The sequence below is a fragment of the Pseudophryne corroboree genome, chromosome 4 (assembly GCF_028390025.1).
Source record: "Pseudophryne corroboree isolate aPseCor3 chromosome 4, aPseCor3.hap2, whole genome shotgun sequence".
NCBI classification, from domain to species: domain Eukaryota; kingdom Metazoa; phylum Chordata; class Amphibia; order Anura; family Myobatrachidae; genus Pseudophryne; species Pseudophryne corroboree.
The window spans coordinates 215,477,201-215,495,008 of NC_086447.1; the positions used below are offsets into that span (position 1 = coordinate 215,477,201).

At 47.0% G+C, this 17,808-nt stretch overlaps 1 long non-coding RNA gene across 1 annotated transcript in view; it reads left to right on the plus strand.

Moving 5' to 3' along the window:
* The window catches only part of LOC134911277 (uncharacterized), a 115,361-nt gene that overhangs the window by 43,804 nt on the left and 53,749 nt on the right, over positions 1–17,808 (plus strand). The window contains exon 2 of the long non-coding RNA XR_010176440.1: positions 1,781–1,891. This is a non-coding gene — a long non-coding RNA (uncharacterized LOC134911277). The remainder of the gene's footprint in view (positions 1–1,780; positions 1,892–17,808) is intronic.

The following is a 17,808-nucleotide window of genomic DNA, read 5'->3' on the forward strand; positions in this document are numbered from 1 at the left end:
CTGCTGGGGGCACATCTACTGGGGTAATATCTGCTGGGGCACAACTGCTGGGGGCACATCTACTGGGGTAATATCTGCTGGGGCACAACTGCTGGGGGCACATCTACTGGGTCACGTCTACTGGGGCACAACTACAAGGGGCATAGCGTCTGACTGGTGGCATATCTACTGGGTGCATTACTACTAGGGGCATATCTACTGAGTGGGAGCATAACTACTGGCTGGGGGCATAACTACAGGGGATATAACTATGGGGGACATAACTACTAGGGGCATAAATACTGGGGGCAAATCTACTGGAGCATAACTACAGGGGACATAACTACTGACTGGGGACATAACTACGGGGGCATTACTACTGGGGGCAACACTACACAGGGCATTACCACCAGGGGCATTACTACAGGGGGCACTACTAATGAGGGCGTTGCATAGGGGGCACTTTATAAGGGGCATCACTCCTGGGGACATAAGGGGCACTACTACTGAGGGCATTGTATAAGGGGCACTATTGCTGTGGGCATTATGTGTATTTGAGGTGCTACTACTGTGTATTAAGGGCACTAATGTGTGATGTTATGTTAATTAGATTGTGCTACCATGCGGCTTAATTTGAATTGGGGATACTATTGGGTGACCACGCCCTTTCTTTTTGAGACCACACCCCTTTTTGTGACCCCTTTATTTCACGGTCCTGGTGGAGGGGGGTGAGTTTCACCACCTCTCTAGGACCACTTTAAGCACTGTTCTCCACTTTATCCCTCTCCATCCAAGGCTAAGTACATCTGGCCCCAAGTCCCTGAATAGTGCCTTTTTCCAATAAAAGTAAATGGTGAGTAGTAATGGCTTATTATGACATCTGTAAGTACAGGGGGTCATTCAAATCTGATCACTGCTGTGTGTTTTCGCACAGTGGGCGATCAGGTCCTAAATGCGCATGCGTATGCACCGCAATGCCCACGCACTCCGGACAATGACAACGAGCATTGCCGATCATTGAAGGGATGGTGTGATAAATCCGATCGCACGGGCATTCGAAAGGTAATTGACAGGAAGAGGCTGTTTGTGGGTGGCAACTGAGTGTTTACAGGGAGTGGTCAGGAAAACGCAGGCGTTCCCAAGCGTTTTCAGGGAAAGTGTCTGACGTAAGCTCTGGCCCCGATAAGCCCTTTCTCATCGCACTGTAGGAGTAAGTCCTGGGTTGCGCACAAACTGCACAAAGTGAATTTTTGCAGCTCGGCGTACACATGCGATTGCACACTTGCTGGGCGAATACACACTACCCGGGGTATCTGATCGCAGGACAGCAAAATTAGCAACCCAGCGAGCAGATCTGAATGACCCCCAGTATTTTGAATTCTGTCATCTCACAGTTTCAAATGATGTGCTCTCGCAACCAGTGACTGTATACAAACGACAGACACATCACATGAGCCCAGTAGGGTCTTATGCCAGAACATAACTAATAAACTACAATTTTTGTATTTTCTGTATTAAACTCAGAAAGGAATGTATGTAATAAATGTACTCCTTATGGTATATGTCTGTTTTGTGCCTTATAATTGTGTTACCATATTTATTTTAAAGCATGGTGTTCCAGATTAATTTGCCCACTATGTATAGAAATTAAGTCATATGTGAAATTAGCTGCTTTCCAGTAGTGGAGATGTGTAATTGAAATCACTTGTTTACGCAATACGGTATGGTTGCATGACATACTTCTCTGTATCCTAATTAGATTTACTGTTCTGGTAACAAATACCAATATATGATTTCACAGCAGGAAGAAAGTAATGCACTATTTGCAGTGGAGTACAAACCACAAGGCATTCATGTGGGTATAAGGGACGCCTCTCCTTGCCAGGCATGTGACATTCACAGAAGCAGTAAGGTAAGAATTACACTCCATTCCAGATTGGCATGATACATAAAGACAAATACTAAAATATATTAATGACAACTTTATATATGCTGTATTTACTAACATATATTTAAATACACTTAAGTTCTGTTTAGGAAATGTATAGTTGTAGAAGGTCAGTCCCGCCTCTTCAGTGCGCATGCACTGTAAGACTGGGCGCATGTCCAAGTGCCTCCCACTGCGAGGAAGATGGGACAACCTAGAAGAGGATGACTGTCCCCTGAGAATGGGGTAAGTATGGGAGCCGGTAGATGGAGGGCTAACAGGCTGGCAGGAGTGGCTGGGGTAAAAGTGGAGGGACATAGCAGTGGGAGGAGCTTTGGGGACAGAGCCCTGACAGTGGGGATGGGGGGCAGAGGTGGGCAGGGTCAGTCAGAGAAGAGGGCGGAGCTGAACAGGGAGCGAAGCTGAACAGGGGGTGGAGACTGGGGTGACCCGACATATTCAGTGTCTGTTATATTTGTATAGTTATCATGTTGATTGTCTACATCCAGTCTTACAGTATATCAGCCCATGCTTTTTATATATGCTGCAAATATTCTGAACGGGTTTGTTCTCTAAGAAGGAAAACCTATGAGAGGCGCCTATGAGAGGTCCGGTCTGGGCAGACATGGCACCACTGACAGATGCATGTGTCACCCGCTCAGGGCTTATTCACAGCTCAGGCTACATTGTGAACAAGCCCTGAGTAGATGAAACACACGTCTGTCAGCAGTATCTGATCTGCACAGATGGGGCTGCTAAACTGGCACTCTTTAGTTTATACAATTATTTTTTACAACTTATGTTCAAGTAGAAAGGATGTTCTAAGATGCTATAAACTTATTTTAAAAGTAGGAAATAATAAAGGTTATTTTTTAGTTCATTAATATTTCAAATAAAGAGTGCCCCCTCAAAGGAGTTTCTCTTCTTTTTTCTGCATCATGCAGAAATCAACCCCATTTACAATACTGTATTTCTTGACTCTGTGGAGCACCACCAATATAGTTATGTTGCGATTATTTAATCACTTTATTTAACGGTTATCATTGGTTTCTCAATACTGTTAAACTACAATACTAGCCCTGCAGAGAATCTCTTCCTCCCTCTCTCTATATACCACAAATAACAGAATATGTATATGTGTGGTACAGAACTACAGATATGACATTTATTTAAACAATTTAAAAACCTCCCATGCCACTGTCTAAAGTGTACAGTCCGGGAAGGAAGGGGGGGGATCAGATGATGCGATTTACGCGGACTCTAATCATTGTGGCCCTGCCACCTGCCTCTCAAAGCCGGTAATCTTTATATTGCGTTGCAGAGGGCGGAGCAATGATGGCGTGATCACATGGCCACACCCTGGTTCCACCCCTATGCAGCATCATTCACCCTCCCCCCTTCCTGTGCTGACCTGGTTGCCCCTCCTGCATAGGGCAACCCGAATATCAGCAAGCATGCCCCAGATATATGAGTTGTGAGTGCAGTAAATCAATGCATTATGTATATATATATATATATATATATATATATATATATATACACACTATTTTTGGGGTTCATATGAGTGAGCCCATAGTAAATGTGTGTTAAGGCATATGTTATGAAGCGCACACATAGAGGTTACTTTCTATTGGTGAGGATCTTGTCCTGTTTTCTTTATATTTGTTTGTCTTAATCAGATAATTATAACCTTTGCATATCAGCATGATCTGTGTAAGGACAGTTCTTAGATCTATCTTCTTTTCATCACTCATAACATTTTACTGACTTACTTTGCTTTGTCATAGAAAGCTACATTTTCTGTTATCTGTGTTGATCCAGAGGAAATAAATAAATATCCCTTAGCTAGGTAACTGAAAACAAAATCAGGAAGACAGGGGAAGAGGAGCGTGACTTCTGATTTTATATGACCCTGTCACACTGCTCATCCCCCCCTATTTCCCTATCTCCCTCATTAACCACTTATATGGGGCTGTGCGACTGTGGTAACTGCAACAAGCTCCATGGAACGGTCATGACCCAGTATTTTTTAGATGCTACTTTGTTAAGATTTAAGGGTTGTATTCATCGCTCATCAGCCTATAGCATCTATTTTAAGCATGTATACTTAATGTATTGGGGAATGCCAATATTTCATTAGAGAATGACATCTTACGCGGGATGTAATGCGGCCTGAGTTCGGCAGCCATGCAGGATGCCGGCCGAACTCGGATGTTTTTTTAAAGGGGCACTTACGTAGCACATCACTTACAAGGTTCCTTTAATAAAAAAGTTCAGAGTTCAGCGGGCATCCCGCATGGATGCCGTACTTGTGCGGCATCACATCCCGCCCCTTGTGTGAACAAAAGAAATGTATTCCTCATAAAATTACTTCTGCGCGCATTTCAGTTGCAGCTACACCTATGAGGTGACAGGCAGTAATGTGGCATTCTCATGTAGACAAATTGGAGGGTGTAACTCTGTAACAGTTGGCTATTTATTGGACATCGGTGTAAATATGCTTGGTTACAGGGGTACCTTTTCCCTCTAGTATAGAGCTGGTTCAACTGCACACTAATGGTGATGACTAGTACCAAATCCAAGCTTATGGATAATGGGTGGGTACAACCCTCCATACCGTATGTGTGACTATACTGTACACACTCTTTATCATGTATTTTATTATTATTATTATTATTATTATTATTATTATTCTTAATTTATATGGTGCCACAAGGGTTCCGCAGCGCCCAATTACAGAGTACATATGCACAAAATCAAAACAGGAAAACAGCAACTTACAACTGTAGACAATATAGGACAAGCACAGGGTAATTAAGCATAATTAACTACACCAGTAGACGACGCTGAGATAAGTATCAAGGTGGCCAAAAAACTGCGGGATTTGGGCAGTTGAGGATTATTAAAGTAAGAAAAGGATAAGCACATGAGGGAAGAGGACCCTACTCGTGAGAACTTACATTCTAAAGGGGAGGGGCAGACAGACAGGAGTGACACAGATGGGGTAGAACGAGCATAGGACAGAGGGTTAGGATGAGATTTGGCTGGGTTTGGTAAAGAAGTGTGTCTTAAGAGCCCATTTGAAGTTCTGTAGGGAGGTGGAGAGTCTGACCGGGAGAGGTAAAGAATTCCAGAGAAAGGGAGTAGCACATGAAAAATCTTTATTAAGATAGGAGTGGTAGGAAGTAATCAGAAGACAGGAGAGTTGACGTGCATTAGCAGAGCGAAGAGGATGGATGGGAGAATAAAGGGAGATAAGGTCAGAGATGTAAATGGGAGAGGAGTGGGTGAGTGCTTTGTAAGTGAGTGTGAGAGGTTTGAATTGGATTCTGAAAGGGAAGGGAAGCCAGTGAAGGGCTTGTACGAGAGGGGAAGTGGATGTAGTGCATTTGAGCCGGGCTGCAGCATTGAGGATAGATTGGAGTGGAGAGAGGTAATTGTCAGGGAGGCCAGTTAGGAGGAGATTACAGTAATCCAGTCTGGAAATAATCAGTGAGTGAATAATGGTCTTTGGGTGAGAAAGGGTCTGATCCTGGAAATGTTTTTTGAGATGAAAATGGCAGGTTTGTGAGAGGTGCTGAATGTGTGGTTTGAAGGAGAGGATTACGCCAAGACAGCTTACTTGGGGGCTAGAGGAGATAGTCGTGCCATCAATGGATAATGAGATTGTGGGAGGTGAGGGTGTGCAGGAGGGTGGGAAGATGATCAGCTCAGTCTTATACATGTTGAGTTTAAGAAAGAGCTGGGACATCCAGGAAGAGATAGCAGAGAGACAGTTGGAGGTACGAGTGAGGAGAGCGGGGGAGAGGTCATGGGAGGAAAGGTAGATTTGAGTGTCATCATGTATGTAATGTGGAAGCACATATGTGCAACTTCTGTCCAGCTTAGCATCAGGCCCATTGTGCATATGGTCTTCAGATACATTTGGTCAGAAAATCAGAAATAGGGGCATAACTAGCAAAGCAAACTGGAGAGCGGAGCAGTAATCTATAATTATTCACTGCTCCAGAGGCAAACCGCTGTACTTTGGATAACACTGTTGGATTTGTTCCCACTGTGAATTATTACCAGTGGTGGCTGCAGCCCCTGGGCTGTAGCGCTGACTACCTTGTGCATGGAGGGAATGCTAAGCTCATATAAACATACATGTGTAGATGTACAGTATGTAATATATGTGATGGCGTGTGTCCAAGATTGGCAGCAGCACTGTATACCACAACCGCTGTGCAGAACCCAGGACTTTGCATTAGGATTCCCTCTCCTAAGTCCGCCCCCAGGCTCTCATTTGCTAGTTCACAGGAGACTGGAGGTAGGCTTAGGAGAGGGAAGTTTATTGCCAAGTCCTGGATTCTGCACGGCGGCTGTGGTATACAACTGTAGTGCTGAGTAGGGGTGTGAACCGGGCCATTTTTCCGGTTTTGATTTTGGATCTGGACCTCCTTTGTGTTTTTGATCTGTTTTTTCCCCCGAAAAAAATCATGCAAACAACTAAAATAACAGAATGTGGGGGTGTTTTTGTTCTTACAATATTATTAACCTCAATAACATTCATTTTCACTAATTTCCAGTCTATTCTGAACACCTCACAGCTCACAATATTGTTTTTAGGCCAAAAGATTGCACCAAGGTAGCTGGATGACTTAGGTAAGCGACAGAAGTGGGCAGTACAAACACGTGGCACATCTAGGAGTGTCACTGCAGTGGCAGACAGGATGGCAGATTTAAAAACTATTCCCAAAAAAATGCTCCAGAGAGCACAAAATTCAAAGAGAAGAGGAGCAAGATGGAATTGTCCTTGGGCCCCCCCACCCACCCTTATGTTGTGTAAACAGGACATGCACACTTTAACAAACCCATCATTTCAGTGACAGGGACTGCCACACCTCTGGCTGAAATCATTGGTTTGCTTGAGCCCCCACAAAAAGAGAAGCAATTGATTCTCCCTGCACAAACTGGCTCTACAGAAGCAAGATGTCGTCATCATCCTCCGATTCCTTATCCCTATCAGTGTATACATCCTTGTCTTCACACACTATTAATTCGTCCCTGCTGGAATCCACTATCACAGGTCTCTCTGTACTTTGTGGAGGTAATTGCTGGTAAAGGTCTTCCTCGTGGAATTTGTAATTAATTTTGATGAACATCATCTTTTCCACATTTTGGGGTAGTAACCTCCTACGCCGATCGCTGACAAGGTTCCCGGCTGCACTAAAAACTCACACTGGAGGGTGGGCAACTTAAGTAAAACAAAGCCGGTTTGTGCAAGGGCCTCCAAATTGCCTTTTTTTTTCCTGCCAGTTTTGAAACGGACTGTCTGATATGCCTATTTGTATGCTATCACTGAAATCGTCATCAACCATTCTTTTAATGGTGACAGCATCATATGCAATGACAGTAGACATGTCAGTAATTGTAGACAGTTCCTTCAGTCCGGACCAGATGTTAAAACTTGTTCCTGACTGATCTGCATCCCCGCCAGCGGGTCTCTTAGGAAATTATTTTTTTCCTCGCAGCCGCAGTACTAGTAGTCACTGAGTGACGCACCAATAGAAATATATTTTTTGCTTTGGATCACACACACAGATATATAGCAGTAGTGTACAGCAGCCGCAGTACTAGTAGTCACTGAGTGACGCACCAATAGAAATATATTTTTTGCTTTGGATCACACACAGATATATAACAGTAGTGTACAGCAGCCGCAGTACTAGTAGTCACTGAGTGACGCACCAATAGAAATATATTTTTTGCTTTGGATCACACACACAGATATATAACAGTAGTGTACGGCAGCCGCAGTACTAGTAGTCACTGAGTGACACACCAATAGAAATATATTTTTTGCTTTGGATCACACACATATATATATATATATATATATATATATAGCAGTAGTGTACGGCTGTACTGGTAGTCGTCGATGAGTGATGCACCAATAGAAATATATTTCTCTGACGTCCTAGTGGATGCTGGGGACTCCGTAAGGACCATGGGGAATAGCAGCTCCGCAGGAGACTGGGCACAGCTAAGAAAGATTTAGGACTACCTGGTGTGCACTGGCTCCTCCCACTATGACCCTCCTCCAGACTTCAGTTAGAATCCTGTGCCCGGCTGAGCTGGATGCACACTAGGGGCTCTCCTGAGCTTCTAGAGAGAAAGTATATTTTAGGTTTTTTATTTTACAGTGAGATCTGCTGGCAACAGACTCACTGCAGCGAGGGACTAAGGGGAGAAGAAGCGAACCTACCTAACTGGTGGTAGCTTGGGCTTCTTAGGCTACTGGACACCATTAGCTCCAGAGGGATCGACCACAGGACCCGACCTCGATGTTCGGTCCCGGAGCCGCGCCGCCGGCCCCCTTACAGAGCCAGAAGCAAGAAGTGTTCCGGAAAATCGGCGGCAGAAGACTTCTGTCTTCAACAAGGTAGCGCACAGCACTGCAGCTGTGCGCCATTGCTCCTCATACACACTTCGGTCACTGAGGGTGCAGGGCGCTGGGGGGGGCGCCCTGAGAAGCAATAAAAACACCTTGGCTGGCAAATATATCACAATATATAGCCCCAGAGGCTATATATGTGATAAATACCCCTGCCAGAATCCATAAAAAAGCGGGAGAAAAGTCAGCCGAAAAAGGGGCGGAGCTATCTCCCTAAGCACACTGGCGCCATTTCTCCCTCACAGCTACGCTGGAAGGAAGCTCCCTGGCTCTCCCCGGCAGTCTACACTACAGAAAGGGTAAAAAAGAGAGGGGGGGCACTAAATTTAGGCGCAATATACATATAGCAGCTATAAGGGGATATAATTTAGTTAATCCCTGTATTATATAGCGCTCTGGTGTGTGCTGGCATACTCTCTCTCTGTCTCCCCAAAGGGCTTTGTGGGATCCTGTCTTCTGTCAGAGCATTCCCTGTGTGTGTGCGGTGTGTCGGTACGGCTGTGTCGACATGTTTGATGAGGAGACTTATGTGGAGGAGGAGCAGGTGCCTATAAATGTGTTGTCACCCCCTGCGGGGCAGACACCGGAGTGGATGGACTTGTGGAAGGAATTACGCGAAAGTGTCGACTCCTTACATAAAAAATTTGACGACATGCCAAATGCGGGGCAGCCGGCTTCTCAGCCCGTGCCTGCCCAAACGTCTCAAAGGTCATCAGGGGCTCTAAAACGCCCGCTACCTCAGATGGCAGACACAGATGTTGACACGGATACTGATACCAGTGTCGACGACGAAGAGACTAATGTAATGTCCAATAGGGCCACTCGTTATATGATTGAGGCAATGAAAAATGTTTTACACATTTCTGAGGTGACCCCAGGTACCACAAAAAAGGGTATTATGTTTGGGGAGAAAAAACTACCAGTAGTTTTTCCCCCTTCTGAAGAATTAAATGAAGTGTGTGAAGTAGCGTGGGCTTCCCCTGATAAGAAATTGGTAATTTCAAAAAAATTACTAATGGCGTACCCTTTCCCGCCAGAGGATAGGTCACTTTGGGAAACACCCCCTAGGCAGTGGCGTCAGAAGGCGGGTGCGGGGGGTGCGGCCCGCACCCAGGTATCACCTACGGAAGGGGTGACACCAAGTGCTGGCTCGTCTGCAGTGTCAGGAGCCGAGTGCTGCAGTGTGATAATCCTCTGCAGCACTCGGCTCCTGTCACAGAAAAGGAGCCAGCACTGCACACTGCCTAGTCTCCGGGGGCAGCCAGCATTTCAGAGGAAGCTGGATACAGCCCCCGGAGTGAAGAAGAGGTGACCCGCGAGGCCACGCCCCCTTTACATTAGACCCCACACCCCCTTTTTGTCCGGCCGCGGCTCCAGCGGGGTGAGTGTGGGAAGAGGGGGGTGGGGGGTGTAGTAATGCAGAGTGCGCACCGGGTGTACCCACACCTGGTGACACCTCTGCCCCTAGGGTGGATAAAACACTTACGCGCTTATCAAAAAAGGTGGCACTGCCGTCCCAGGATACGGCCGCCCTAAAGGAACCTGCTGACAGAAAGCAGGAGGCTCTCCTGAAAGCTATATATACACACACTGGTATTATACTGAGACCAGCTATTGCCTCAGCATGGATGTGCAGTGCTGCAGCTGCATGGTCAGACTCCCTGTCAGAAAACATTGACACCCTAGACAGGGACACTATATTGCTAAACGTAGAGCATATTAAAGACGCTGTCTTCTACATAAGAGATGCACAGAGGGATATTTGCCGGCTGGCATCTAAAATAAGTGCACTGTCCATTTCTGCCAGGAGAGGGTTATGGACCCGGCAGTGGACAGGTGATGCAGATTCTAAAAGGCACATGGAAGTTTTGCCTTATAAGGGTGAGGAGTTGTTCGGGGATGGTCTTTCGGACCTAGTGTCCACAGCAACGGCTGGGAAGTCAGCATTTTTGCCACATGTCCCCTCACAACCAAAGAGAGCACCGTATTATCAGGTACAGTCCTTTCGCCCCCAAAAGAGCAGACGGGGTAGTGGCGCGTCCTTTCTGCCCAGAGGCAGAGGTAGGGGAAAAAAGCTGCAGCATACAGCCACTTCCCAGGAACAAAAGCCCTCCCCCGCTTCTTCTGCTAAGTCCGCCGCATGACGGTGGGGCTCAACAGGCGGAGCCAGGTACGGTGGGGGCCCGTCTCAAAAACTTCAGCAATCAGTGGGCTCGCTCACAAGTAGATCCCTGGATCCTTCAAGTGTTATCTCAGGGGTACAGGCTGGAATTCGAGACATCCCCCCCGCCGTTTCCTCAAATCTGCCTTACCAACGACTCCCTCAGAAAGGGAGGCTGTGTTAGAGGCAATTCACAAGCTGTATTCCCAGCAGGTGATAGTCAAGGTGCCCCTACTTCAACAAGGACGGGGTTACTATTCCACAATGTTTGTGGTACCGAAACCGGACGGTTCGGTGAGACCCATTTTAAATTTGAAATCCTTGAACACATATTTAAGAAAATTCAAGTTCAAGATGGAATAGCTCAGGGCGGTTATTGCAAGCCTGGAAGAGGGGGATTACATGGTATCTCTGGACATCAAGGATGCTTACCTGCATGTCCCAATTTACCTTCCTCACCAGGAGTACCTCAGATTTGTGGTACAGGATTGTCATTACCAATTCCAGACGTTGCCGTTCGGCCTGTCCACGGCACCGAGGGTATTTACCAAGGTAATGGCCGAAATTATGATACTCCTTCGGAAAAAGGGAGTTTTAATTATCCCATACTTGGACGATCTCCTGATAAGGGCGAGGTCCAGAGAGCAGTTGTTGGTCGGCATAGCATTATCTCAGGAGGTGCTACACCAGCACGGTTGGATTCTGAATATTCCAAAGCCTCAGCTGGTTCCGGCAACACGTCTACTGTTACTGGGGATGATTCTGGACACAGTCCAGAAAAAAGTGTTTCTCCCAGAGGAGAAAGCCAAGGAGCTGTCATCTCTAGTCAGAGGCCTCCTGAAACCAAAACAGGTGTCGGTGCATCACTGCACGCGAGTCCTGGGAAAGATGGTAGCTTCCTACGAAGCAATTCCATTCGGCAGGTTCCATGCCAGAACCTTTCAGTGGGACCTGTTGGACCAATGGTCCGGATCGCATCTTCAAATGCATCGGTTGATAACCCTGTCTCCAAGGACCAGGGTGTCTCTGCTGTGGTGGCTGCAGAGTGCTCATCTCAGAGAGGGCCGCAGATTCGGCATACAGGTCTGGGTCCTGGTGACCACGGATGCCAGCCTTCGGGGCTGGGGAGCAGTCACACGGGGAAGAAACTTCCAAGGACTTTGGTCAAGTCAGGAGACTTCCCTACACATAAATGTTCTGGAACTGAGGGCCATTTACAATGCCCTAAGTCAGGCAAAGCCCCTGCTTCAAAACCAGCCGGTTCTGATCCAGTCAGACAACATCACGGCAGTCGCCCATGTAAATCGACAGGGCGGCACAAGAAGCAGGACGGCGATGGCAGAAGCCACAAGGATTCTCCGATGGGCGGAAAATCACGTGTTAGCACTGTCAGCAGTGTTCATTCCGGGAGTGGACAACTGGGAAGCAGACTTCCTCAGCAGACACGACCTCCACCCGGGAGAGTGGGGACTTCATCCAGAAGTCTTCCAACTGATTGTAAACCGTTGGGAAAGACCACAGGTGGACATGATGGCGTTCCGCTTAAACAAAAAGCTAGAAAAATATTGCGCCAGGTCAAGAGACCCTCAGGCGATAGCTGTGGACGCTCTAGTGACACCGTGGGTGTACCGGTTGGTTTATGTGTTCCCTCCTCTTCCTCTCATACCCAAGGTACTGAGGATAATAAGGAAAAGAGGAGTAAGAACTATTCTCACTGTTCCAGATTGGCCAAGAAGGTCTTGGTACCCGGAACTTCAAGAATTAATCTCAGAGGACCCATGGCCTCTGCCGCTCAATCAGGACCTGCTGCTGCAGGGGCACTGTCTGTTCCAAGACTTACCGCGGCTGCGTTTGACGGCATGGCGGTTGAACACTGGATCCTAAAAGAAAAGGGTATTCCGGAGGAAGTCATTCCTAGGCTCATTAAAGTTAGAAAAGATGTAACCGTACAACATTATCACCGCATATGGCGAAAATATGTTGCGTGGTGTGAGGCCAGGAAGGCCCCAACGGAGGAATTCCAGCTAGGTCGATTTCTGCACTTCCTACAGTCAGGGGTGACTATGGGCCTAAAACTGGGTTCCATTAAGGTCCAGATTTCGGCTCTGTCGATTTTCTTCCAAAAAGAACTGGCTTCACTGCCTGAAGTTCAGACATTTGTCAAGGGAGTGCTGCATATTCAGCCTCCTTTTGTGCCTCCAGTGGCACCGTGGGACCTCAACGTGGTGTTGGGTTTCCTAAAGTCACATTGGTTTGAGACACTCAAAACCGTGGATTTAAAATATCTCACGTGGAAAGTGGTCATGCTTTTGGCCTTGGCTTCGGCAAGGCGTGTGTCAGAATTGGCGGCTTTGTCATGTAAAAGCCCCTATTTGATTTTCCATATGGATAGGGCAGAATTGAGGACTCGTCCCCAGTTTCTTCCTAAGGTGGTATCAGCTTTTCACTTGAACCAACCTATCGTGGTGCCTGCGGCTACTAGGGACTTGGAGGATTCCAAGTTACTGGACGTAGTCAGGGCCTTGAAAATTTATGTTTCCAGGATGGCTAGAGTCAGAAAGACTGACTCGCTATTTATCCTGTATGCACCCAACAAGCTGGGTGCTCCTGCTTCAAAGCAGACTATTGCTCGCTGGATTTGTAGCACAATTCAGCTTGCGCATTCTGTGGCTGGCCTGCCGCAGCCTAAATCTGTAAAAGCCCATTCCACGAGGAAAGTGGGCTCTTCTTGGGCGGCTGCCCGAGGGGTCTCGGCTTTACAACTTTGCCGAGCTGCTACTTGGTCAGGGGCAAACACGTTTGCAAAATTCTACAAATGTGATACCCTGGCTGAGGAGGACCTTGAGTTCTCTCATTCGGTGCTGCAGAGTCATCCGCACTCTCCCGCCCATTTGGGAGCTTTGGTATAATCCCCATGGTCCTTATGGAGTCCCCAGCATCCACTAGGACGTCAGAGAAAATAAGATTTTACTCACCGGTAAATCTATTTCTCGTAGTCCGTAGTGGATGCTGGGCGCCAGTCCCAAGTGCGGACTGTCTGCAATACTTGTATATAGTTATTGTTAACTAAAAGGGTTATTGTTGAGCCATCTTTTGAGAGGCTCTGTTATGTTCATACTGTTAACTGGGTATATTATCACGAGTTATACGGTGTGATTGGTGTGGCTGGTATGAGTCTTACCCGGGATTCAAAATCCTTCCTTATTGTGTCAGCTCTTCCGGGCACAGTATCCTTACTGAAGTCTCGAGGAGGGTCATAGTGGGAGGAGCCAGTGCACACCAGGTAGTCCTAAATCTTTCTTAGCTGTGCCCAGTCTCCTGCGGAGCCGCAATTCCCCATGGTCCTTACGGAGTCCCCAGCATCCATTACAGACTACGAGAAATAGATTTACCGGTGAGTAAAATCTTATTTTTTTGCTCTGGATTACACACAGATATATAGCAGTAGTGTACGGCAGCCACAGTACTAGTAGTCAGAGTGAAACACCAATAGAAATATATGTTTTGCTTTGGCTCACACAGAGAAGATATATAGCAGTAATGTACGGCAGTACTGGTAGTCATCAATGAGTGAAGCACCAATAGAAATATATTTTTTGCTCTGGGTCACACACAGATATATAGCAGTAGTGTACGGTAGCCACCGTACCAGTAGTCAGAGTCACGCACCAATGAAAATATATTTTTGGCTTTGGATCACACACAGATATATAGCAGTAGTGTACGGCTGCCACAGTACTAGTAGTCAGTGACGCACCAATAGCAATATATGTTTTGCTTTGGATCACACACTGATAAATACCAGTAGTGTACGGCAGCCACAGTACTAGTAGTCACTGAGTGACGCACCAATAGAAATATATGTTTTGCTTTGGATCACACAGAGAAGATATATAGCAGTAGTGTACGATAGTACTGGTAGTCATCAATGAGTGAAGCACTGATAGAAATATATTTTTTGCTCTTGATCACACAAAGATATATAGCAGTAGTGTACGGCTACCACAGTAGTCAGAGTGACGCACCAATAGAAATATATGTTTTTCTTTGGATCACACAGATAGGATGTCACAACTGAGGGCCTGAGCTGACGGGAGGCAGCCTCAGTTGTAGGGGCTGAGATGTAACGGAACCTGGGAGGTTGTATCAGACCCCTAGACATGTAAGTAACATGTAGAATAACTGCCCGAAGGCGTGACCACGACAACCAGGATAAAAGTCAATGATGTTTATTATGACAAACTCAGCAGCAGTAAAAGGAAACATAAAAGTCAACAGAGGATAAATCAATTCCTGGGTACTACAGGGTGGCAAGGGCCACAGGCACTGGTAGTGTGAGACAGTTCTTATAATCTTCTAGTTGGAAAGTCCTTACCAGGCCTGACTGTAGCAATGGAGAGAACCCAGGATCGTACCAGCTGATGTTCCAGGAAAGGCTGGGCTGCTGAAGGTAAAACGGCTGCTGTGGATACTGGCTGGAACCAGACTGTTGTTGGTACGGAGTGGATACTGGCTGGAACCAGTTAAATAATAAACGAACTTGAGAGCGATGAAATAATAATGAAGTTTGGAGTTTGAGAGCGGTGAAATAATAATACCGGTGGAGAGTGGTAAACTGCAGAAAAGGACACCGGCCCTTTAAGAGAAGCTATACACTGCTGGAAGCTGGGCTGGAAGCAGGTGATTGTTTGAGAGCGGTGAAATAATAATACCGGTGGAGAGTGGTAAACTGCAGAAAGGACACCGGCCCTTTAAGAGAAGCTGTACACTGCTGGAAGCTGGGCTGGAAGCAGGTGATTGTTGTAGCTGGAAACAGGTGAGTCCAGAATGGATCGGGGAGTCAGGCTACACCGCAAATGGAATGCTGGTGAGGGTCTCTATAGCAGAAGTCTGGAGACAGGAGCTGGAACCTGGAAGACAACCACAGGAGAGAGACAAACTGGAACTAGGTTAGACAACCAAAGCACTGACGCCTTCCTTGCTCAGGCACAGCTCAGGCACAGCTTACTTATACCTGCAGCAAGGAAGGGGTTGGCTAGGCAATTATGCAAATCAACAATACAGACAGCAGATTGGTGGAAATGATCAGATGACAAAATCCAAGATGGCTGCGCCCATGCAGACACTTGGAGGGAAGTTTGGTTTGTAATCCATGTGAGAATTGAAGCAGCAATGGCGGCGCCGGCCACAGGAGACAGGAGACGCCAGACTGATGAATGCACATCCAAACCACGCGGGCACAGCGGAGGCCGCGGCTGACGTAATCGCCACTCTGACACTTTGCATGCAGAAACTCAGGGACGGCGGCGGAGGCCGCGGGAGACGCCATGCCAGATGTAATATGGCGTTTACTGTGACCGCGTCTCAGAGAGACAGGAGAGGATGCAGGAATGTAAACATCAGGATAACAGATGGGATCCGGTCCTGGAGCGCTGAGCCAGCCTTAGGAGGCATCTGAAGGGTAAGTAATGGCGTCCAGATACCCGGATCGTGACAGCACCCCCTTCTTTAGGAGTGGCCCCAGGACACTTCTTAGGCTTTAAAGGAAACTTTGCGTGGAAATTTCGGACCAAGGCAGGAGCATGGACGTCTGAGGCATTGGTCCAAGAGCGTTCTTCAGGACCATAGCCCTTCCAGTCAATGAGGTATTGTAACTGACCGTAACGGAAACGTGAGTCCAAAATCTTGGCTACCTTGTACTCGACTCCCCGTTGAGTCTGAACTTTGGGAGCTGGAGGAAGTGCGGAATGAAACCGATTCAGGATCAGCGGTTTCAACAAAGAAACATGAAATGTCCTGGGTATTTTCAAGAAGGATGGTAACTGTAACCTGTAGGCAACAGGATTGATGACTTGTTCAATCTTGAAGGGTCCGATGTAGCGAGGTGCAAATTTCATGCTGGGAACTCTCAACCTCAAATTCTTCGTGGACAGCCACACACGATCACCCACCTTGAGAGCAGGAACCGCTCTACGCTTCCTATCGGCAAACTTCTTATACCTGAATGAGGCTTTAAGCAGGGCTGCGCGGACGTTCCTCCAGTTATTTGAAAACTGACGCAAGGTGACATCCACTGCTGGAACAGAAGTTGCGGGAAGCGGTTGGAATTCTGGGACTTTAGGGTGGAATCCATAATTAATGAAGAATGGTGTAGAAGAAGATGAGGAATGGTATTGATTGTTGTGGCTGAACTCGGCCCAAGGAAGGAGTTGAACCCAGTCATCTTGAGAGGAAGACACATATATACGGAGGAAGGCCTCCAAGTCCTGATTCACCCTCTCGGTTTGACCATTGGTCTGAGGATGGTAAGCCGTGGAAAACTTTAACTTGACTTGGAGGGCTTGACACAAACTTCGCCAAAATTTGGCTACAAATTGTACTCCACGATCCGAGATGATCTCTTCAGGAAGACCGTGAAGTCGGAAGATCTCTTGTATAAACACTTGAGCCAACTTGGAAGCTGACGGAAGACCGGTGAGAGGGATGAAATGTGCCATCTTGGTGAACCGGTCAACTACCACCCAGATGGTATTAAACTTGTTGCTGATAGGTAGATCGGAAACAAAGTCCATCGACAAATGGGTCCAAGGTCGACGGGGAACAGATAATGGAACCAGTTGCCCCGCAGGCGACTGGCGGGAGACTTTGTGTTGGGCACACTTTGGGCAGGAGGCAATAAATTCCATAACGTCCTTCTTCAGAGTTGGCCACCAGTAGGACCTAGAAATAAATTCAAGGGTTTTCTGAATGCCTGTATGTCCAGCAAAACGGGAAGCATGGGCCCAATGCATGAGCTTCTTCCTTAGAACTGGCTTAACAAAACTTTTCCCTGGTGGAGGCATAGAGTCCATCCCTACCGTGGAGAATGCCAACGGATTAATAATAGGATGCTTGTCTGCAGACTCGGACTCATTTTCTTGCTCCCATGAGCGGGAAAGGGCATCGGCCTTACGATTCTGAGAACCCGGACAGAACTGGAGTTTAAAGTCAAACCTAGAAAAGAAAAGTGCCCATCTGGCCTGACGAGGATTCAGACATTGTGCGCCTTTGAGATATAAAAGATTTTTGTGGTCGGTAAGTATGGTGATTGAGTGGGAAGCTCCCTCCAACAGGTATCTCCACTCCTCCAGAGCGAGCTTGATGGCTAGCAACTCCTGATCGCCAATGGCATAGTTGCGCTCAGCTGGGGAGAACTTCCGGGAGAAGAAACTGCAAGGATGTAGATGTCCATCTTTGGCCCTCTGGGATAACACCGCTCCTACTCAAACGGAGGAGGCATCTACCTCTAAGATAAAAGGAGAGTCG